Genomic DNA, 24,080 nt, shown 5'->3' with positions numbered 1-24,080 from the left:
TCTGGTTCTGCTGCTAAGGAACTGGGCTATTAATTAACTGAACCCCTTTGGTCCTCAATTTATCTTCTGTAAAATATGAAGTAAAATTCCTTCCAAATTTAACCTATAATCCATGATTTAGTAGACATATATACCCATTCCTCAAACCTGGTTCTGGCCAGAAACTGTAAGAATCATCACCAGCCAGAGTGATTCTTTGAAGGCAAAGTTGACCTTTTTTTTGCTTCAATTCTTAACCTACCCTTTAACTAAGCTGAATAGGTGTTGCCTCAGAAAGAGTGAGAACTGAGAAAGACCTTAATTTACAAACCCAAGGTTTCCCATTGATCCAGGGCCATTGCCCGTCATCCAGAAGTTTGTCTTGTCAATGGACAAGGTTGTACAATTTTACTTCTCAACTCTAGAATGAATTTACTCCATAGCTCTACTTCATTGAAACCTTATATTTTTCTTCAAAATTTAGCTTAGGGATCAGTTAGCTTTTTCTCATCTTTTTTTCAAAATATTTAATATTTGCTTATTCCTGCCCAAGTATTATTCCTGCCATTCTTCTTTCAGACTCACACCACTCATACACTCACCCATACCCCCAAACACCCCCTCCCCCAAACACATACATCCTCACTGTGGAAAAATAAGTTTCTTAAGTATAGGGGATGTTTCATAGTTTTCATCATACTTCAGAGGTAATAACAAAGTTACCTGTTTGACCTTGGTACATATTGTCTTCCCAATGAGTCATGGGTTATTTCACTTTTGTCTTTCCATTTCCTGGAACATTTCAGTCACTGAATAAAATCTTATTGATTGAGGATCTTGGAAAATATCCTTAGTTCCACTGATGCTTAGTTTAATCAATTGCAAAATTAGGAGATAGCCTATATGATCCAAAATATTTCTTCCATCTCTAAATCTATTATCCTATCTTTCATATTTTTAGATTTATTAGAATCAGAATATTGTATCATTCACTGTATAATACAGCAAAACAAAGTTAACCTGATTTTTAGTCCTGAGAGTGTTACTTGCATGAAAAATACATAAAAGTTTATTTAATGGAAACTTGCCTATAGTACTTCAATGGCTCCATAGAGTGAAGCCCATTGAATTGACATTCAAATCGACCCATTTATTCACCTCTGATTGACTTATTAGACAATTTAATTTTCAGGAAGAGGACAAAAGAAACAAAGAGTAATTGTCCTAGTAAATCTTATCATTCACAAAGTATTCCACAATTATTCCTAAAGATATTTATTTAGAAAGCGTTTACCCAGAGAGAGAACTATGGAGCCTGGATGCAGGTTTAAACATACTGTTTTAATCTTTTTTGTTTGTTTGTTTGTTTGATTTTTCCCTAAAAATCATGTTTTTTTTTTTTTCTTTATTGTTCTTATTTCTCTTTTACAACATAACTAATATGAGAATATATTTATAATGACTGTACATCCCCATGAAACTTCATCTTAACATGTGCTTCTTAATGTGCCCTGTGCCCTGGCTCAGGAAGAGGGCTCAATCTGTGCCACATAGATAAACTATTCTAGTTTCCTTGTTTCCTCCCCCTTTCTTCCCTCTTGGACTTTTCTGAAAGTCCTAATGACCCGTTGTTGAACTTAAATAATAACTGCCAATTTATGACCAATAAAATAGCATAAAAAGATCGTATATGCATAATGTATATCAGAGTACTTTTTGTCTTGGGAAAGGGGAAGGAGAAAAAACCAAACTCAAAATCTCATAAAAGTGAATGTTGAAATTTATCATTATATGTAATTGGAAAAATAAATATCATTGAACTTTATTTAAAAAGAAAATAAGTGTCAATATATTTTTTGATTGCGGGGATGGTTTGTTGGCATAGTGACAACCCCAAACAGAGCATCAAACTGAATAATTAAAATAGAGACTTCCTTCCTCTACATAGGATAGAGACATTAACAGTCAGTCAACAAGTATTTTATTAAATACCTATGTTCCAAGACTAGAGCTAAATTTTGATAATACAAAGGCAAAAGAACTCTTGGTCTTAAAGAATTAATTAATAGGGCTGAATAAGTTGTGTATATATAAAGGTAATGGAATATTATTGTTCTATACAAAATGCTGAACAAAATAATCATAGAAAGCTCTGGAAAGATTTATATGAACTTATGCAGAAATAAACAGAACCAGGAATGTGTCATACACAATAATAGTGAGAATTGTGATGATCAACTATGAAAGACTGGGCTTTTTCTCAGTGTTTTAGTGATCCAGTGCAATCACAATAAATTTTGGAGAGAAAACTCCATCTGCATCCAGAAGAACTATGGAGATTGATGTAAATAAGCACAGATTATGTTCAGTTCTTTTTTTCTGTTCTTTTTTTTTCCCTCTCATGGTTTTTCCCTTTTGTTCTGATTTTTCTTTCCCAACATGATTCATGAAGAAATGTATATATAAAAAGTTAATATGCATGTATAACCAGAAAAAAAAATTATAAAAAGAACTTATTAACAGAACGAAGGCATTAGAATCAAGAAGGATTGGGAAAGGCTTTAGTTGGAATTTGAAGGAAGCCAGGAGAGAAAGAGAGATGAGGAAAGAGAATTCCAAGCATGGAAACAGCCAGAGAGATGCTTAAAGATGAGAGTTGGAGGGTCTTATTTGTAGAACAATCTAAAAAGATATAGAGGAGGCCTTAGTAGGGGGTGAGTATGTGAGGTATAAAAAGACCAGAATGATAAAAGTGGGGCTGGCTTATAAAGGGCCTTTGGACATTAAAGAGAAGATTTTGTTTTTGATTCTGGAGATGATAAGGAACCAGAGAAATTTGTTCAATATAGGGGTGACAAGGTCAGACCTTTACTCTAAATAGTTTTCTTTAACGGGTTATTGAGTGAAACACTTAATGAGGTCACAATTAACACAGATATATGAGTAGAGTGAGGATATGGCTTGTGTGGAATCTAACGATCTGAAAAGACCCTAAAAATATGAGTTTTTTCAGTGTACCTGCATCTGTAGGAGCTTTGGAAGTGTAGGTGTTGGGACTTGTGGAGACTTCACAATGAAATTCTCCATCCCAGAGTCTTTCTTAAAAGCTCCTGATATTTTGTGGATTATGACAAACTCATAAAGGAAGACATATTTCATTGGAGCCATCCTGAGTTGTGGGGAAAAAGAGAACCCAGGAAGAAGCCTGGACCTAGAGTTTAGAAGTGAGCCCCCTAAGCAGGAAGAGCCTATACTCCGTTCACACATTGAGGCTCCCCACACCCTACCATATTTCCCACAGCAGCTTTTCTCTGAGGAGACTGTAATTTATCTTGGACTTTACTAAGAATATTAAGGAAGTAAGGAACTTCATTATCCTCCTTTCTACTATAATCCAACCTTCCATATATCTTAACCTATTTGTTTTTGATTGGTCTCCTTCCTCATTGCCAAGGCTGGGGGCTAATCATTTTAACTTATTTCCTCTATTCCCATTCTTTTGAAGGAAATTGTACATCAATCATGTATTCTATCTTGCTGATCCTTGTTCCCACACTGTTTACCAGGTTCAGGGACCTGGTTTAACAAATAGTTGTTTGTAAACTAGAACACACTTTTAATTTTGACCTGCATTATTAACATTTATCCCATCACTGTCTTAAGATTCCACAATAAACAAAACAAAACTCAGATTTGTAGTATTTGCCAAGTTTTGAGGTAATAAAGCCTCACAATGAAAATTTAACAATCACCTCTGACACATTTTGAGTCTCACAATGAAAATTTAACAATCACCTCTGACACATCCCTGATTTAGTATCCCTATCACTAGCCTGAAATACAGGATGCCATGCTCTCTTATCTTTAAGGAAACCCTTACCTGATCCTTATTATATCCTCAAGCTATCATCCTTTTCTCTCACCTCTTTCAGTTACTAATCTAGAATAATTCCTTTAAGTTCAATTCTTCAGCTTCTCACCTGCCACCCATTTGGAATCACAATATCTCATAAAGTCAAGTTCCCTATCTGAACAATTATTCCTTTTACCAAATCTCTGAAAAGTGGCCTTCCTGCCAGACTTGAACGGGAGGGTACCCAAGACCTCCCCTATCCCGCCAAGGTAGTCCATTACAGTTTTAGACAGACTGAATTGTTTCCTTACATCAATTAAACCTAAATCTGTTTCTCTGCATTTTTCACCCATTAGAGAGAACTAGGCAATATAGAGCAGGGTTTCTTAAACATTATCCACTCATGACCATCTTTCGTCTGAGAAATTTTTACATGACTCAGGCACATAACTATATAAAACAGTATACAAATAAAACATTTACTTATAATAAATCACAATTCTGTGACCCTTAGATTCAATTACAAGATCCCAAAAGGAGTCATGAACCATAGTTTAAAAACTTGGTGCATAGAGGATTGAGCACAGTCTTAAAATGAGGAAGAACTGAGTTAATTTCCTACTTTAGATGATGCAGTAAAATAGCTATAACATTTAGATAATGCTTTCAGATTTGCAAAACACTAGTCACAGGCAATGCACTTAAAATCTCAGTAACCCAGACAACTTTCTAAGACTTTAAGTTGCAGACACACCTGCCCAGGGAGAGAAAAGGGGCAAGAAGGAAGGCCAGTTGGATGGCAGACATGGAAGATGGAGCATTTTATGTGACTTACATGAAAAAGACTAGTTGTTTGGGTTGCTTCCGTAGAAGGGAAGGGGAGCAATATATAATGATATCAGAAGGGATGTTGGGATCAGCTTGGGAAGAGCTTTAAAAGCCAGGATGAGAGGTAGATATTTTATGCTGGAAACAATAGGGAGCCACTGAGATTTATGGAATAGAGAGTGACATGGTCAGACCTGCACTTAAAAGAAATCATTTTGGCAGCCATGAGTCATCCTGTAAGTCACACTGAATGAACTTTCAATTTCTTTTAAAACTCCTGTAATGTGACATCTAACCATAGTACTATGGAGACAAATGATCTCTCAATGGTCATCACTGGCCCACTGCTAAACCTCTATCACATCTTCTCTTTATGAATTTTCTCTTGCTTTACTACTATGGGGAAGAAGGATCCATATGTCTACTTCAAACATCCAACAGAAATTAATTATTTATCTATCTATCTATCTATCTATCTATTTATTTATTTGTTTATTTATTTGTGTATTTATTTATTTATTTATTTATTAAACATAAAGATAAGCTCTATTCTATCATTATTTTCTGGATGCAAACTTTTGAAGTGGTTCAAGAAAGGAATAGCAGCATGCTATATTTCTTAACCAAACAGCTTCAGCATATATCTGGGGGGCTTTAAATATCAGAAAATAATAACCATTTGCTAAGATATGTTCTAGAAAAGCTTTCAATTAGTCTAGGAGAGGCAGTGCCCCAGTTTGGAGGATCCTAAGCCCCTAAGAAGCAATCACTTCTGGAGGGAAGGAAAGAAGACTTTTTTTCTTCCTCCTTTCATCTTCTTTCTCCTTTTTCCTTTTCCTTCCTACTTCTTCCTCTCTTTTTTCCCCCTGTGTAGTTCCTTTGGCTTCTCAAACTCCCGTTATTGGAGCCCCAAATGGAGATGGGACATTATTGTTGCTTGTTTTTCCTTGATGAAACAAGCACATCATTCTTTTGCAAGCCTCTCTTCCATTGGTGCTCCATTGGTTTAGTGCTGCTTTGCTGTTATTGGCAACCATCATCTATTTTTTTCTGTCACAGCTGTTGCCCTTCTCTTGAAAGTATTGGGGCCCATTTTCCTGTTGCTGCCAATTTCAGTAGAATTTCTCTCTGAAACTTGTAACTATAAACAACAAACAAAAAACCCAGGGGAAACCGGGATCTCCAGTGCCACTTAGGGAAAATCTCAACTGTTAGAATGGAGATTGAGGAGAAAGGAGGAAGAATAATAGGAAAGAAAGACCTTTGTAAAACATCTGTAATCATAATGCAAGAAAAGGAAAGGAAAAAAGGCAACCAAAAGTGACAATTTTTGCAGGTGAAAAAAAGTTAGAAATTAGATAGTATGTTACAAAGATAGATATTTCAGTTCAGGAAGATGGACAAAAGCATTATCATTGATGTGTAGAGGAAAGAAAATGGATGATACAGAACTGAGAGTAGTTATATAGTTAGGAACCTAACCCAGAATTTTGGTCATACAATGACTTTACAATAGCTTAATTTTGATGGTCGTAGCATGAGAATATACTTACAACGATTGTACATCCTCATAAAAAATGAGAGTTATCTTTAGAATTATTCAGTGCCATAGACCTATTCTTAGAAGAATTAGGGATGAATTTAAGAAGAATATTTTTTTTCTTTCTGACATTCTTTTTTTCTTTCACAAATCAACAATAAACACACATATAGAGAGAGTCCTATAAGAGTGAGATTACTTGTCAAAGGACAGTCATGAGCCTATTTGTAGGGGAAGTCTCATCTCTTTCATTAGTGATACTATATTTATTACTATAATCATACAATGAGTCACAGATGTATAGTTTGTTGGTTTTATTTCATTATTTTAGCATCACTTGAAAGTATTCCTATCTATGGACTCCATAAAAAATTATGTAACTACTAGAAGTATGGGCCCTTAAAAAAACAAGATTGGAAATATTTTGATTTTTCTTTCAATTCTAATTTTTAAAAAGTTTTTTATTATCCCCAAACATGCAAATATAGTTTTCAACATTCACTTTTGTAAAACATTGTGTTCCAACTTTTTCTTTCTCCCTCCCTCCCACCTCCTCCAATAGGCAGCAAGCAACCCAATATAGGTTAAATGTGTAATTCTTCTAACCATATTTCCATATTCATCATGCTGCACAAGGACAATCAGATCAAAAGGTGAAAGAAGAAAACACAAGATAAAAGCAACCACCCACCCAAATAATAAGATGAAAATATGCTTTGAAGCACATTCAGTGACCATAGCTCTCTCTCTGGATGCCCATGGCTCTGTCCATCACAAGTCTATTGCAAATGGCTCAAACAACTTCATTGTTGAAGAGAGCCAAGTCCATCCCAGTTGATCATCACATAATCTTACTGCTACTGTGTACAATGTTCTCTTGCTTCTACTCACTTTACTTAGCATCAGTTCATGTAAAGCTTGCCAGGATTTTCTGAAACCACTCTGCTCATCATTTCTTTTAGAACAATAATTATCTTCATAACTTATTCAGCCATTCTTGAACTCATGGGCATCCACTCAGTTTCCAGTTCCTCGTCACTATAAAAAGGGCTGCTACTTTGCACATGTGGGTCTTTTTTCCCTTTTTCATGATCCCTTTGGGATCCAGACCCAGTAAAGACACTGCTGGATGAAAGGGTAGGAATATAATTATGAACATAATTTAGTTTTTGAAAATCTTCATTACTTATGGGTAAGGTAGGAATGGAAAGCAAGTAATTTTTCAATATCTATGAGCAAACTGACATCTTCCCATGCTTCCCATGGGCAAATTCTCCTCTGACAACTCTACTATACTACCTATTTCCTAGAGCACTGCCACATGTTCTTGGTCTGATCCTTTTGTATTCTCCCTTTCTCATAATATGAATTAAGTCCTATTATTAATGGCTTATATTTGCTAACATCCCAATATGAATCCATATTAATTGGCTGGTACTGAAACATCCTTCTCATTTTTTATCCTTGTGGACAAAATTATGACTGGACTATGAGGTAAACTCAATGCACAACATCCAAATCACTGCAAAAATCAAGTGGAGCTAAGCCAGAGATTTTGTATATGTTGGTGACCCATCTGGTTCCTCTCGTCCTGTTCATTGAATCACTGATGTAGAGTACACATTGATTCTAAAGGCACCTTGTCGACTCCTCTATCATTTTGTAGGTGAGGAAACAAAGAGCCAAAAGAGTAACTGACTTATCAAATTCTCACTATGTACAAAAAGCAGAGTTTGGAGCTAGATCTTAGAACTGCAAATCTATCACACTTTGAAAAACTCAGTTCTATATAGTAGCCAATAAAAAAACATCATTGAATACAGTGCCCCAATAGAATATGACAATGTGGGAAGTAGAAACATCATAGTCTCTGCTGCAAAAATAAAGGTCTTTATCAAATCCTACCTAATGGAAAAATCTTACTTGTTTATCAACACAAGTTCTTTTTAGTTCCTCTTTTCTTTGTTCTCTCAAAATTGGTGTGTTTTCCTTAGTTTTTATGTTGTAGAGGTTAGCCATTTTTCGACATCTTTCTGCCCTACTTAATCACAACTGGAGCTTTTGTTTTGTGCCTTTTTTTTTTTTTTTTAAACATTGACCTTTTTTTTTTTTTTTCTTGTTCTTTTCTTCTCTTATTACTTCTCATTCATATTTAATTCTGCATGCAGAATCCTCTCCTAGACTCTTTTACCTTTTGATTCTTTATACTTGGCAACATGCAATTGTTTGATATCCTTTTGGGGGGAGATATGTCACTGTTCTTTTTGTGGAGCTGCTTTGAACTGGCTTTCATCTTTTAGCATTTAAATGATCTAAGTCTTCATATATCTTGCTGCATTGTTCTTCATTATTTACTTTTCCTCCCACCACATTGTCATCTGTTTGAAGCCCAGGCTGTTCTTTTGTTATTTTTTTTCCCACTCTTATTCTTTGTTTTTAATTTTTGAGCCAGCCTGGCACTTCTTTGACTCCCACAGGGGTATGTATTGCTTGTTTGTTGCTGCTGCTGTTTTAGTAGAAGAGGTGGAACTTTATTCAAAATTACTTTCTGCATCTAGTTTTTGAGACTTTCAAAAATACAACAGTTTATTTGTCCATGGGAAGCTTGCAGAGCTTGGGATGAAATTAAGTCTAAAATCTCATTTAGCAGACCAGACATCCCCGGTAAGTTATCAGAGGATGTTGGAGGAGTGCTGCATTCCTGCCTGTGATACTCACTGTCTACACGATTATAGATAAGTCATGTTCTTTCTTTGATACTCAGTTTCTCCACTTGTACAAGATGAGGTCAATAATTCATGATCTCTAAGGCCCTCTCTAGCTCCATGGCTGTTGAAATAACTGAAAAATCATTTAGGAGTTCCTTTTCTCATCATGTCAAACGCAATGTGGAGAACATCATTGTATCTTTCCTCCCTTAAAGATATTGTAGTTTCTCAGAGGCATTATGGGCCTCTCCACATAATGCAAAGAAGACAGGACCTTTGGCTGATTTATGGACCATAGCCATAACTAGAATATTATCTCTAATAAATAATTTGATGATGGGAGATTCTAAGATTTTGGAAGCAATATTAATCCTCTGTATATAGATCTGGGACTCATTTAGATGACTCCTTTCATGAGATTTACTTAAATATCTCATCAAATACCCTCAGTTTCTACTTTAAACTCTCATCATGTCCCCTTTTGTACATCTTTATTCAACTTAAATTCTTTTTTAATATTTTATTTTTTCAAAAGCATGCAAAGATAGATTTCAACGTTTCTTTGCAACTTCGAGTCTGAGTTTTTCTCCTTCTCCCCTCCACTCTCCATCCCAATCTGATCTAGATTAAACATGTATTCCAATTAAATTCTAACAGGCTTGGTGACATCTTGGATCTCATTGTCATGCACAATTAACTGGTCTATTACATATGAAATGGCTTCCACTGATCCTAACTTTTTGTCCTTTCCTTTCTCTTTCCCTTACTTTCCTAAAACTTCTTTAAAAAAAAAACAAAACACTCCTTGGTCTTTTACATCCATTTTAATTCTAATATACATTTTTTCCTTAAAATTATCTTTTAATAAAATGTTGAGCAAAGACCGAGTCCAATAATATTTTGTACTTACACTCTACAACTCTTCTACTGAGAGGAACAAAGAGTGATCCTTTGAAACCTAATGTGATATAGATCCAATGATTCTTCATTAAATTTAATTGGGATCTTAATGCATCATAATATATTTTGAACTTAGATTATTTTAGTAACTGCTTATTTCTTCTCTTGAATCCAACTTCTTAACTCTCTATCAATTTATACAAATCTTCATAAGTTTCCCTGAATCCCTCATATTAATTCCTCACATTTTTCATTCCTTAAAAATGCATGAAGCCACTCTCCATTTAATGTTAATCTATTTCCATTTTCTGTTTTGTTACCACAAAAGGGGGCATTATAACTATCGTACATGCAAGGGACCTTTTTTTTCTTTCTCTGACCTCTTTAGGATTATGTCTCCCATGGAAAGATTGCAGGCTCAAAGGATATGAACAATTTAATGACTTTTTCTTATTAATCTCAAATTGTTTTCCAGAATGGATAAACCAAATCACAGTCCTAACAGAAATGTGCTGATGTGCCTAACTTCCCATAGCTACAGCAATATTGGAGTATTTTCATCTTAAACCTACTCTTTCTCACTAATTTCAATCCCTCTATCTTTGCCAGTTCTCTCAATTTATCACTTCTATTCTAATCATATTTTCCCCTTTTACAATCTTGACCATATGATTGAATGGCTCAACTATGAACTCCTCCATATCCTTGGAGATATTTACCTCTTCAGACTCTTGCTCACACCTTGCCAAACCTAAAACCTGAGTTAATCCCACCATTCACCTTCACTAACCCTATTCATCTGTTGTTGAACACTGCTACAGGAAACCACATAAACATTCCAAGCAGGCCACTAATAGTTTATGTTATATATACCTAATGTACCCCTACTGTTGTTACTCAGGAGTCATCTCTGTCTCTGTCTCTCTCTTTCTCTTTCTGTCTCTAATTCTTTATTGATTTTTTTAGCACATGGTCTAGAGGGGCTATTTGAAAACTTCACTTCTTCTCTTCTTTATACCCCCTTTCACCTTTCAATTTCAACAGAATTTTTCCTCTTACTTTACTAAGAAAAATGAAAGCAATTTGCCATGAGTGCTCTCTTTTCCCCAATACTATATCCTTCAAAACATCTGTCATTCAATGTTTTCTTTCTTTATTCTTATTTCTGACCAAGAAGCACCATTTTCTTTGCCAAAGCCTAACCGTCTACCATTACTTTGGATTTCTCTCCCTAGTATTTCCTCTTAAAACTTGATCCCTTGGACAACATCACCTCACCCCATCTCAATTCTACAGATCTACTGACCACTTTTTTATTTCATATATGACCTAATTTCTCCTCCAACACAAAAAACAGTCACTAAGCTTTGCCATGCACTCACATTTTTTTTTTACCTTATAGCTTTTTTCTTCTTTCACATTTTCATAAGAGTTCTCTATATTCCTGTCCATAATGCAATCTTCATACAGCTTACAAATTACCATTTCTAAGACATAGCTCTGAATATGTAACTTTCCTATTAAAAATCTTCATGCTTCTCAATTTTCTCTAGGATAAAATATAACCTATTCAGGTTGGCATTTAAAGCCTTCTACAATCTGGTTCCCACCTACTTTTTCAGCTTTATTTCTTATTAATCTCCTTTGCCCACTCTAGGTTTTAGACAAACTGATCTACTATCTATTGCCTGAACTTAAAATTCCATTTTTATCTCTATTTCTAGTTATTGCATAACTTGTTGTTCATGCCCAGAAAATACTCTCTCTTCTCATAGCATAATTTAGAATTTAGGTTCCTACATGGTTCATCGTGGACCTCGCTTCCGCCACATTCCATACCCTTTGACAATCTCTTTCCTCAAAGTATATTTTGTTAATTTATTTATCTTAAATAGAATATAAAATAATTAAGTGTCACAGTATGAGATAGTGTTTAACAACCAGCTCTGGAAAGTAAAGGGGGAAGGTTGGATGATGTACAAATAACACATTTTTAAATTTAATCTGATCATTTGCATTTTTTCTATTACTTTTAAAAGTGTAGTCAATCAATAAAACAACAAAAAAGACCCGGACTTGCAGCACTTGTGAATTTCTGAGATGCAAATGTTCACACTTAAAAATGAATCATTCGAGAATTTCAAGGAAAGTAATGAAAAAAAAATTAAATGAAAGTGGTCTAGCTGTACCTGATTTAAAGCTATATTATAAAGCAACAGTCACCAAAACCATTTGGTATTGGCTAAGAAATAGACTAGTTGATCACTGGCATAGATTAAGTTCACAGGGCAAGATAGTGAATAAAAATAGCAATCTAGTGTTTGACAAACCCAAAGATCCCAAATTTTGGGATAAGAATTCATTATTTGACAAAAACTGCTGGAAAAACTGGAAATTAGTATGGCAGAAACTAGGCATGGACCCACATTTAACACCACATACTAAGATTAGATCAAAATGGGTCCAAGATTTAGGCATAAAGAACGAAATCATAAATAAATTGGAGGAACATGGGATGGTTTACCTCTCAGACTTGTGGAGGAGGAAGGAGTTTGTGTCCAAGGGAGAACTAGAGACCATTATTGATCACAAAATAGAAAATTTTGATTACATCAAATTAAAAAGTTTCTGCACAAACAAAACTAATGCAAACAAGATTAGAAGGGAAGTAACAAATTGGGAAAACATTTTTATAGTTAAAGGTTCTGATAAAGGCCTCATCTCCAAAATATACAGAGAATTGACTTTAATTTATAAGAAATCAAGCCATTCTCCAATTGACAAATGGTCAAAGGATATGAACAGACAATTTTCAGATGATGAAATTGAAACTATTTCCACTCATATGAAAGAGTGCTCCAAATCACTATTGATCAGAGAAATGCAAATTAAGACAACTCTGAGATATCATTACACACCTGTCAGATTGGCTAAGATGAACAAATAACGATGAATGTTGGAGGGGCTGTGGGAAAACTGGGACACTGATGCATTGTTGGTGGAGTTGTGAAAGAATCCAACCATTCTGGAGAGCAATCTGGAATTATGCCCAAAAAGTTATCAAAATGTGCATACCTTTTGACCCAGCCATACTATTACTGGGCTTATATCCCAAAGAAATACTAAAGAAGGGAAAGGGTCCTGTATGTGCCAAAATGTTTGTGGCAGCCCTTTTTGTAGTGGCTAGAAACTGGAAAATGAATGGATGTCCATCAATTGGAGAATGGTTGGGTAAATTATGGTATATGAATGTTATGGAATATTATTGCTCTGTAAGAAATGACCAGCAGGAGGAATACAGAGAGGCTTGGAGAGACTTACATCAACTGATGCTGAGTGAAACGAGCAGAACTAGGGGATCATTATACACTTCAACAATGATACTGTATGAGGATATATTCTGATGGAAGTGGATATCTTCAACATAGAGAAGAGCTAATCCAATTCCAACTGATCAATGAAGGACAGAATCACCTATATCCAGAAAAGGAACACTGGGAAATGAGTGTAAACTGTGAGCATTGTTTTTTTTTTTTTTTTTTTTTTTTTTTGGGGGGGGGGGTTTGTTTTGTTTTTTGTTTTGTTTTGTTTCTCTTCCCAGATTATTTTTACCTTGTGAATACAATCCTTCCTTTGCAACAACAACAACAAAATTTGGTTCTGCACATATATATTGTACCTAGAATATACTAGAAGATATTTAATATGTATGGGAATGCCCGCCATCCAGGGGAGGGGGTGGAAGGAAGGAGGGGAAAAACTCAGAACAGAAGGGAGTACAAGGGATAATGATGTAAAAAAAATTACCTATGCATATGTACTGCCAAATAAAATGTTATAATTATAAAAATTAATTTAAAAAATAAAAAAAAAATAAATGCAAAAAAAAAGAATCATCAACAAAATGATTCTAGTTCTTTGGAACATGCACACATATACATACTTTCATACAGATACGTGTCTTTGTAAATGTACACATATGTATGTGCATGTACACATGTCTGTGTCTATATATTTCTTCCCAAAGCTTTGTAGAGTGTCTGCATAGTAAAACTCACTGAAAATTTTTGGTGAATTACATTGGAAGACTTTATGTGGATCCAGTGTTTGATGTGCATATTTAAAACCAAAGGGCTGTGGATGAACTTTTTGTCATCTATGCCCATCTATGTTGACAACTGAAGTATAATATTGGTTAGATTGTAGTTAATTGAAATTTGCATTCTAGATATTAAATGAAGGTCCAATTTTTAATTAATCCCATTCCTGTCTTAAAGGTACATTGAAAATATTCAAAGTACATAGAAAGTACTTAAAATTGTCTGGAGTTAAATTAAACTAAATTGAATCTATGGACATGAAGATGGGATAAAATTGAAATTTGTGGGAACTGTCCCATGACTATGTTCATAGAGACTAGGTCATTTCTTATGAACTCTGTTTTCTCTACTAAGGACTCTAAGCCTATGGTAGAGAATGGAACAAGAAGTCAGCCATCTTAACTGAGTGAAAAATGCATCATCTATTTTATCTGATTCTTTTCTCAGACTCAGAAAAAAAAAACTTAAATGTACATATTAACCTCTCTTAATAACTGGGTATTATGCCAGAATCTACTTGATTGGAGGAAAGATTACAATTAATGCTAGAAAAGATATCTTCTCTTCTAGAAGTTGTCCTTTGAGACACAAGTACTGTATATATATGGTGTGTGTGTGTGTGTATAACTAGGTGAAAGAACAAATAGAGAATTGAATGCTTGAGTAAAAAAAGTCTAAAGTTCAAATACAGTCACAGATATTTTCCAGCTATATGACCTCAGGCAACCCACCTGAATATATTGATCTATCTCTGCTTATTCATTTTTAAAATAGGGGTAAGAAGAGAATTGTTAGGAGGATCAAATGAGAAAATATTTGTGAAGTATGCAGTGTCCAACATGTAGTAGGTGCTATATAAAATGCTAGTGATGCAAACCTTCACGGCAGGAGCACAGCCCGGGGCAGCCTCTCATCTACACAGCGAGGGGCTTAGCCTGGAGTAGTGGAATTTCCCCAGCTCAACTATGCTTCCCAGGCAGGGATACTTCCAGTGTGGTAAGGGATAGGGAACTCCTAATACTCAAAGCAGGTGTTTGTGGGGGGTCAGTGATACTTTTGCTGTTTAACCTCTAGCTCCAAGGTGGTTACTAATTCTCACAGTTAGGCTCCTTGCAGAGCACTTATACTGCCTGGCCGTTGAGACCCAGGCCTACTCACTTCACTGTGGAGCTCTTCCCAGAGCCCTCCTGCAGCTCAGCCTTTCCTTACAACCCACTGAGAGGACAGTTACTGTCCATATAGCCATCCTTGCTCTTCAGAGGAAGCTGGTAACCTCTTTGCTCTGAAGGCAGACTCTGAAGGCTTTTTAAAAAATGAGTAAAAAAATGAAGAAAATGCTTGATAGCTTTTATACAGAAAGAGAGCAGGTTTCCAACCCCAAGGAGATGAACAGCAAACAGCCTCCAGACAATACCCCAAGTAACACTCTCCTAGAAGAGACTATTAAAAATCTCAAAAGAGAGTTAGAAGAAAAATGGGGAAAGGAAAGAGAAGCTATGCAAGAGAGTAACAATCTCCTGAAATGTGAATTGGAAAAGGTAAAGAATTCACAGGAAGTGCGGTGAAACAGAATTAGGGAATTGGAAAAGGTGAAGAAATCACAGGAAAGTAGGATCTGTGAATTAGAAAAAAGATAAAGAATTCCCAAGAAAGTTGGATTTGTGAATTGGAAAAAGAAAATAACTCACTAAAAAACAAATTTAGTGAAATGGAAAAATATTCCATAAAGCAAAACAATTTAAAAACTCAATTGAACATATACAAAAAGAAGTAAAAAAAGCTAATGAAGAAAATAACTCATTAAAAATCAGAACTGAAAATATAGAAATGAATGATTCATTGAGACACCAAGAATTAATCAAGCAAAACCAAAAAAAGAAAAAAAAGAAAGAAAAAAAAAAAAAAAAGAAAAAAAAGAAAATCTGGAGAAAAAAAAATGTCAAATATCTACTTGGCAAACAACAGACCCAGAAAATAGATCTAGGAGAAATAATCTCAGGATTATTGGACTTCCCAAAAATTATGATTAAAAAAGGAGCCGAGATACTATTTTACAGAAGATCAAAGAGAACTGCTCAGAGGTAATAGAACCAGAAGGTAAAATAGGCATTGAAAGAATTCATCAAACACCTTCTGAAAAAGACCTTTAAAAACAAACTCCACAAAACATTGTGGCCAAATTTCAGACCTCTCAGACTAAGAAAAAAATATTACAAGCAGCCAGGAAAAAATAATTCAAATACCAAGGTACCACAATAAGGTTTACTCAAGATCTGCCTGCCTCTATATTAAAGACTAGAAGGGCCTGGAATCTGATATTCCGAAAGGCAAAATAACTTGGAATGAAGCCAAGATTAAATTACCCAGCTAAGTTTAGCATTTTCTTCCATGGAAAAATTTTGACATTTAATGAAACATATGAATTCCATTTGTTTCTGAGGAAAAAAAAAACAGATCTAAACAAAAAATTTGATCTCCAATCATAGGACTCAAGAGAAGCAGAAAAAGGTAAAAGGAACTCTTGCGAATTGTATTTCTGTTGTGGATATACATAAAGTCCACATATATAATTTGATTTTACTGATATAACACAAAAAAAGGGAAGTATAAATGGAAAGGGGATAGTGTCAGAAAAAGGGAAAATAGGAGATAAAAAGAGGGAAACTACATCCCACAAAGAGGCAAATAAAACATATCATATCTGAGGGAAGTTAGAGAGGGGAAGGAACATTGTGTGGATCTTAATCTCATCAGAACTGGCTCAAAGAGAAAATTAATTGACATATTGGTTTTACAGAAAATTCTCTCTCATTTCATTAAAAAGGGGAAGAGGAAGAGGGAAAAGGAAAAGAGTAATAAGGGAAGGGTACAAGAAAGGGAAAGGGATTTAAAGGGAGAAGGGAGGGATACTAAAGAGGGAGGGCTGAGTGATGCAAGTGGGACGCATAAGTTTAGAACTGGGGAAGAGGTTCAGGGGGGCCAAGGGAAAAAAGCATAATCTGGGTATAATGTGATGGCAGGAAATACAGAATTAGTCTTTTTAACTGTAAATGTGAATGGGATGAATTCTCCCATTAAGCGGAGACAGAAAGCAGACAGGATCAAAAGTCAGAACCTACAATATGTTGTTTATAGGAAACACATTTAAAGCAGGGAGATACATACAGAGTAAATATAAAAGGCTGGAGCAGAATCTATTATGCTTCAAGTGAAGTAAAAAAAAAAAAAAGGAGGGGTAGCCATCCTTATCTCACATCAAGCAAAAGCAAAAATTGATCTAATCAAAAGAGATAAGGAAGGAAACCATATCTTGCTAAAGGGTAGCACAGACAATGAAGCAATATCAATAATAAACATATATGAACCAAGTGGTATAGCATCTAACTTCCTAAAGGAGAAGTTGAGAGAGTTGCAAGAAGAAATAGACAACAAAACTATAATAGTGGGAGATTTCAACATTGCACTCTCAGAAATAGATAAATCAAACCACAAAACAAATAAGAAAGAAATTAAAAAGGTAAATAGAATATTAGGAAAATAAGGTATGATAGATCTTTGGAGAAAACTGAATGGTGATAGAAAGGAGTATACTTTCTTCTCAGCAGAACATGGAACCTATATAAAAATTGATCATATATTAATATATTAGGACATAAAGATCTCAAAATTAAATGCAAGAAGGCAGAAATACTAAAGGCTTTCTTTTCAGATCACGATGCAATAAAACTACATTCAACAAAAAGTTAGGGGTAAATAGACCAAAAAGTTATTGGAAACTAAATAAACTCATCTTAAAGAATGATTGGGTGAAACAGCAAATTATAGACACAATTAATAATTTCACTCAAAATAATGACAATGATGAGACATCATACCAAAATATATGTGGGATGCAGCTAAAGTGGTAATAAGGGGAAATTTTATATCTTTAGAGGCTTACTTGAAGAAAATAGAGAAAGAGAAGATCAATGAATTGGGCTTACAACTTAAAAAGCTAGAAAAAGACCAAATTAAAACCCCCTATCCAAATACTAAATTTGAAATTCTAAAATTAAAAAGAGAAATTAATAATATTGAAAGTAAAAAAAAACCTATTGAACTAATAAATAAAACTAAGAGTTGCTTTTATGAAAAAAAACCAATAAAATAGATAAACCTTTGGAAAATCTGATTAGAAAAAGGAGAGAGAAAAATCAAATTGTTAATCTTAAAAATGAAAAGGGGGAACTTTCTACCAATGAAGAGGAAATTGGAGGAATAATGAGTTACTTTGCCCAACTTTATGCTAATAAATTTAATAACCTAAGTGAAATGGATGACTACCTCCGAAAACATAGGCTTCCCAGATTAACAGAGGAGGAAGTAAATTGCTTAAATAATCCCATTTCAGAAAAAAGAAATAGAATAAGCTATTAATCAACTCCCTAAGAAAAATCTCCAGCACCAGATGGATTTACATGAGAATTCTACCAAACATTTAAAGAACAATTAGCCCCAATGCTATATAAACTATTTGAAAAAATAGGGAATGAAGGAGTCCTACCAAATGACACAGACATAGTACTGGTACCCAAACCAGGTAGGTTGAAAACAGAGAAAGAAAACTATGGACCAATCTCCCTAATGAATATTGATGCTAAAATCTTAAATAAGATATTAGCAAAAATACTACAGAAAATTGTCCCAAGGATAATATATCATGATCAAGTAGGTTTTATACCAGGAATGCAGAGCTGGTTCAATATTAGGAAAACTATCAGCATAATGGACCATATCAATAACCAAATTAACAAAAACCATATGATCATCTCAATAGATGCAGAAAAAGCATTTCATAAAATGTACCATCCATTCCTATTAAAAACCACTTGAGAGCATAGAAATACATGGTATTTTCCTTAAAATAATCAGTCGCATCTATTTAAAACGATCAGTAAGCATCATATGTAATTCCCATTAAAATCAGGGGTGAAACAAGGATGCTCACTATCACCATTACTATTCAATATTGTATTAGAAATGCTAGCTTTGGCAACAAAGAGTGGAGAAAGAGATTAAAGGAATTAGAGTAGGTAATGAGATAACTAAATTATTACCCTTTGTTGATGATATAATGGTATACTTATAGAACCCCAAAGATTCTACTAAAAAGCTATTAGAAGTAATCCACACCTTTAGCAAAGTTGCAGGATACAAAATAAACCCACATCAATCATCAGCATTCTTATATATCACTAACAAAAATCCAACAGTTAGAGTTACAAAGAGAAATTCCATTTAAAGTAACTACTGATAATATAACAAATTTAGGAATATATCTGCCAAGGGAAAATCAGAAACTATATGAGCAAAACTACAAAACACTGTCCACACAAATTAAGTCTGATCTAACCAATTGGAAAAATATTAAATGCTTTTGGATAGGGTGAGCAAATATAATAAAGATGACAATACTACCTAATCTATTTATTTAGCACTATACCAATCATACTCCAAAAAAACTATCTTAATGACCTAGAAAAAATAACAATAAAGTTCCTATGGAAAAACAAAAGGTCAAGAATTTCAAGGGAATCAGTGGGAAAAAAAATCAAATGAAGGTGGCCTAGCTGTACCAGATCTAAAATTATATTATAAAGCAGCGATTACCAAAACCATTTGGTATTGGCTAAGAAATAGACTAGTTAATCAGTGGAATAGGTTAGGTCCAAAGGACAAAACAATTAATTACTTTAATAATCTAGTGTTTGACAAACCCAAAGACTCCAGCTTTTGGTATAAGAACTCAATGTTTGACAAAAATTGCTGGTAAAATTGGAAATTAATATGGCAGAAAGTAGGCATTACCTCACACTTAACACTGTACACCAAGGTCAGGTCAAAATGAGTTCATGACTTAGGCATAAAGAATGAAATTATAAATAATTTAGAGGAACATAGTATAGTTTACCTCTCAGACATGTGGAAGAAGAATGAATTTATGTCCAAAGAACTAGAGATCATTACTGAACACAAAGTAGAAAACTTTGATTATATCAAATTGAAAAGCTTTTGTACAAACAAAACTAATGCAGATAATATTAGAAGTGAAACAATAAACTGGGAAAACATTTTTACAGTCACAGGTTCTGATAAAGGCCTCATTTCCAAAATATATAGAGAATTGACTCTAATTTATAAGAAATCAAGCCATTCTCCAATTGATAAGTGGTCAAAAGATATGAACAGACAATTCTCAGATGAAGAAATTGAAACTATTTCTAGCCATATGAAAAGATGCTCCAAGTCATTATTAATCAGAGAAATGCAAATTAAGACAACTCTGAGATACCACTGAACACCTGTCAGTTTGGCTAGATGATGGGGAAAGATTATGCAGAATTTTGGAGGGGATGTGGGAAAACAGGGACACTGATACATTGTTGGTGGAATTGTGAATACATCCAGCCATTCTGGAGAGCAATTTGGAACTATGCTCAAAAAGTTATCAAACTGTGCATACCCTTTGACCCAGCAGTGTTACTACGGGGCTTATATCCCAAAGAGATCTTAAAGAAGGGAAAGGGACCTGTATGTGCAAGAATGTTTGTGGCAGGCCTCTTTGTGGTGTCCAGAAACTGGAAACTGAGTGGATGCCCATCAGTTGGAGATTGGCTGAATAAATTGTGGGATATGAATATTATGGAATATTATTGTTCTGTAAGAAATGACCAACAGGATGATTTCAGAAAGGCCTGGAAAGACTTACATGAACTGATGCTGAGTGAAATGAGTAGGACCAGGAGATCATTATATACTTCAACAAAAATATTATATGATGATTGTTTCTGATGGATGTGGCCATTTTCAACAATGAGATGAAACAAATCAGTTCGAATAGAGCAGTAATGAACTGAACCAGCTATATCCAGCAAAAGAACTCTGGGAGATGACTACGAACCACTACATAAAATGGTAGTTTTGTCCACCTGTATTTTGGATTTCCTTCACAGGCTAATTGGACAATATTTCAAAGTTTGATTTTTTTTTTGTTCAGCAAAATAACTATTTGGACAGCTATACATATATTGTATTTAATTTATACTTTAACATATTGAACATGTATTGGTCATCCTGCCATTTGGGTGGGGGGAAGGAGAGGAAAATTAGAATAAAAGGTTTGGCAATTGTCAATGTTGTAAAATTATCCATGCATATATCTGGTAAATAAAAACTATTAAAAAATAAAATAAAATGCTAGTGATGGTAATGATGATAATGATGATGAAACATCTGAGCTCAAAGAGGAGTATCAAGTACATAGCCTATGAATGATGCTCGGATAATATAACTAGATTGAGTTTTATGAATAACTAGAGTTAACTGTTATGAGAAATACCTCATAATGATCCCTCCAAAGTGTGCTAAAATAGCTCAAATTTATGAACTGAATGAAATAATTAGAGAATTTAAATTGATAGATAATGTAAATTATTACAGCCTTGGCTAAAACACACAAATATTGAGGTTTGTAATAGTTACTCTGGTTCTGTTTGATTAAACTATAGCTTTAACTTTTTTAATGATTCAGTCACACTTAACGCACTCCATTCTTCTGTTTCTGTGATAAAATGTAAAAATTTGTACTGGCTTGTGTTTCTGCTTTATTTTTAACACTAAACAATAATGTTTGCCTGGCTTGATAGCCAGTTTTTTTCTTCCTTAATGAAAACTTGATAAAAATCTGGTTCAATCCTTAAAAAAGGAAGTACTCTCATTTTATTTTTTTATTTTTTATTTTAATTTTTTTTTTTTTTTTTAGCAAATAGGCAGTGGAAATGAAATTTGATGCAGAATTATCATTGGTATAACAATAATAATAATTATTGTTGTTGTTTAGGTTTGCTAAATGCCCATTGAGAACAGAATAGTAGATTCCTGTGTATTTCAGTCCAGTAATGAGAAGTCTGACTAAAACTGTACCATTATTCCAAGCATTGAGTTAGACCTTGGCTGTTATATACATGTTATGTGCTCTTGCCAAGTGGCTCCACTACTGTTTTCCTCAATTTGTTCATCTATAAAATCACAGAGTTGGACTTCATAACCCCTAAAACTGCCTTCCACTTTTAAGATCACATCATAAATTCAGAGCCAAAAGTGGGCTGAAAGGCCATTTGGTAAAAATCTCTTTATGCTACAAATAAGAAAACTTAGGTGGAGATACAAAGTGGCTAGCCCAGTGAGTGTCACAGAGCTAGTAAGTATCAGAGGTGAGATTTGGATACAAATCTTCCTGGACTCCAAATCCAACACTCTTTATCTATGATAGCATCAAACACTCTTAACTATGATAGCATACTGCCTTCCAATTTATTTTGATTCTGCCTTACTTGGAAATTTTAGAACCCTGTCTCCTTGTGTCATAAAAATGTTCCCTTATTTCTACAAAAATTTCTTTTCAGTTTTTCAACTTTCTTTTCATTATAAAATTATATGGAAACAAAATAATATATATGCATATATAAAGTAAAATAAAATTTCAGGATAGGTCTTAAGGAGCACTGTAGTTTTCAAAATGAAAAAAAAAGTCACATATACATATGCACATATGTATATATATATATATATATATATGTCTTTATACATACACACATACATATGTAATGATCTAGACAAGGGCACAACATCTCTTACTTTTTAATATTAACATGATATAATAAAGCTCAACTCCTATTTTTCAGTGGGGACACGTCTCATTCTTCTATTACAAGTCTTCCACGTGTGACTATGCAAGATATTCATATAGGAAAGTCAAACCTATACTGAAAAGTAAAGTGGGGTGGGAGCACTGAATTAGAACTTTGTTTTGGGTTCTAATCTGCTTCATTTGGGATTTCTATAAATTTAAAATTGATGGGGTTCAGGGAAATAATTGCATTGATTCCATTTTTTATTTTAAAAAATCATAACCAATTTAAATCTTAGAACAAAATTTTATAGCCATGTACTAACTCTTTGAATGTAGAATTTTTAATAGAAAATGTGACAGCCTTTTTAACTACAGCAATGTAATTTATCAGGATCACTGTCATAAACAGAATGATCACTCAGGGTAGCGGACTTTACAGGAAAAGCTATTGGGGCTACTTTTCTTCATTATTGATGACTTTTTATTCATCTCTTCTACTTTTTAAATAGGATGGAAAGAAATAGAAGTTAATAGGGGTTGCAATAGGATACCAAAATAGCATTCATACTTAAATTTTATAATAAGGTCAATCACATATTTTTTAAAAATACCTTTCTCATAAATATTTATTATATTTATTTATTTTTGGTTAGGTTTATTGCCTCCTCCCTAAATTTCTTAAATAAATTCCCGAAACTCAGTCTTGGCTTATAATCAAACCTAAATCTGCAGATATTTTAAGCAAAATAAATATTCATGTCCTGTTACTGAATATACTATGATATAAACTGGACATCTTTATTAGATTATATAATTGAAGACAAAGTTTCACTATTTTTATATTTCTACAGAGCAATACATATGCCTCAAATCCCCCCTTCCTTTGATTATAACTAGAATTTATATAGGGTTTATTGTTTACAAACCATCTTAATATATATTATGTCATTCAATTTCCACAGTGCCCCTTTAAAATAGGTAATTCCACTGTCCCTGTTTTACAGATGAACCTTTTTGCTGCCTAGAGAAGACAAGCAATAAATGAATTACCAAACACTTTTCATATCGCTTTACCCATTTAGGTGTGTGAGACAAAAAGGTTAGACTAGGATTCTTTGGAAATATAGCTATTTGTTAAAATATCACCTAGTTTCCTCTCTAAAGCTAACTGCTTTATGTCTTGTTAGGTCTCTGACAAAAGTCTCTCACCCTCTGGAAAAGAGGGTCTGGGGCATGGAGTAAGCACTCAATATGTATTGATTACTTTTGGCTGAGATTCAGGAGCTTCTAGGCCCTTTGTCTTCCTCCTTCCAAAATTCACTTCCAACTCACAAACTTCTCCATTCCACATCGTTTCCTCTTCAAATTCTTTTCAGTCCCTGAGACTTCTCGATTTTAAGGCCATTTGTCCCCAATCTGCTTTCATTACCTACTAAATGTTCATACACTAGAAATGCTTTTCCTACTCAAGCTCCACTACAATTCCCTTAGAAAGGATAAA

The 24,080-nt window shown here is 34.1% G+C and overlaps 1 protein-coding gene across 1 annotated transcript in view; it reads right to left on the bottom strand.

The window, feature by feature from the left end:
• Nucleotides 1-24,080, bottom strand: part of LOC141547220 (polyserase-2-like) — a 262,636-nt gene that overhangs the window by 153,210 nt on the left and 85,346 nt on the right. The window lies entirely within an intron of this gene.

Source organism: Sminthopsis crassicaudata, chromosome 6 (assembly GCF_048593235.1).
Source record: "Sminthopsis crassicaudata isolate SCR6 chromosome 6, ASM4859323v1, whole genome shotgun sequence".
NCBI classification, from domain to species: Eukaryota; Metazoa; Chordata; class Mammalia; order Dasyuromorphia; family Dasyuridae; genus Sminthopsis; species Sminthopsis crassicaudata.
Note: the sequence above shows the minus strand (reverse complement) of the source record. Positions and strands in the feature narration are given on the sequence as shown.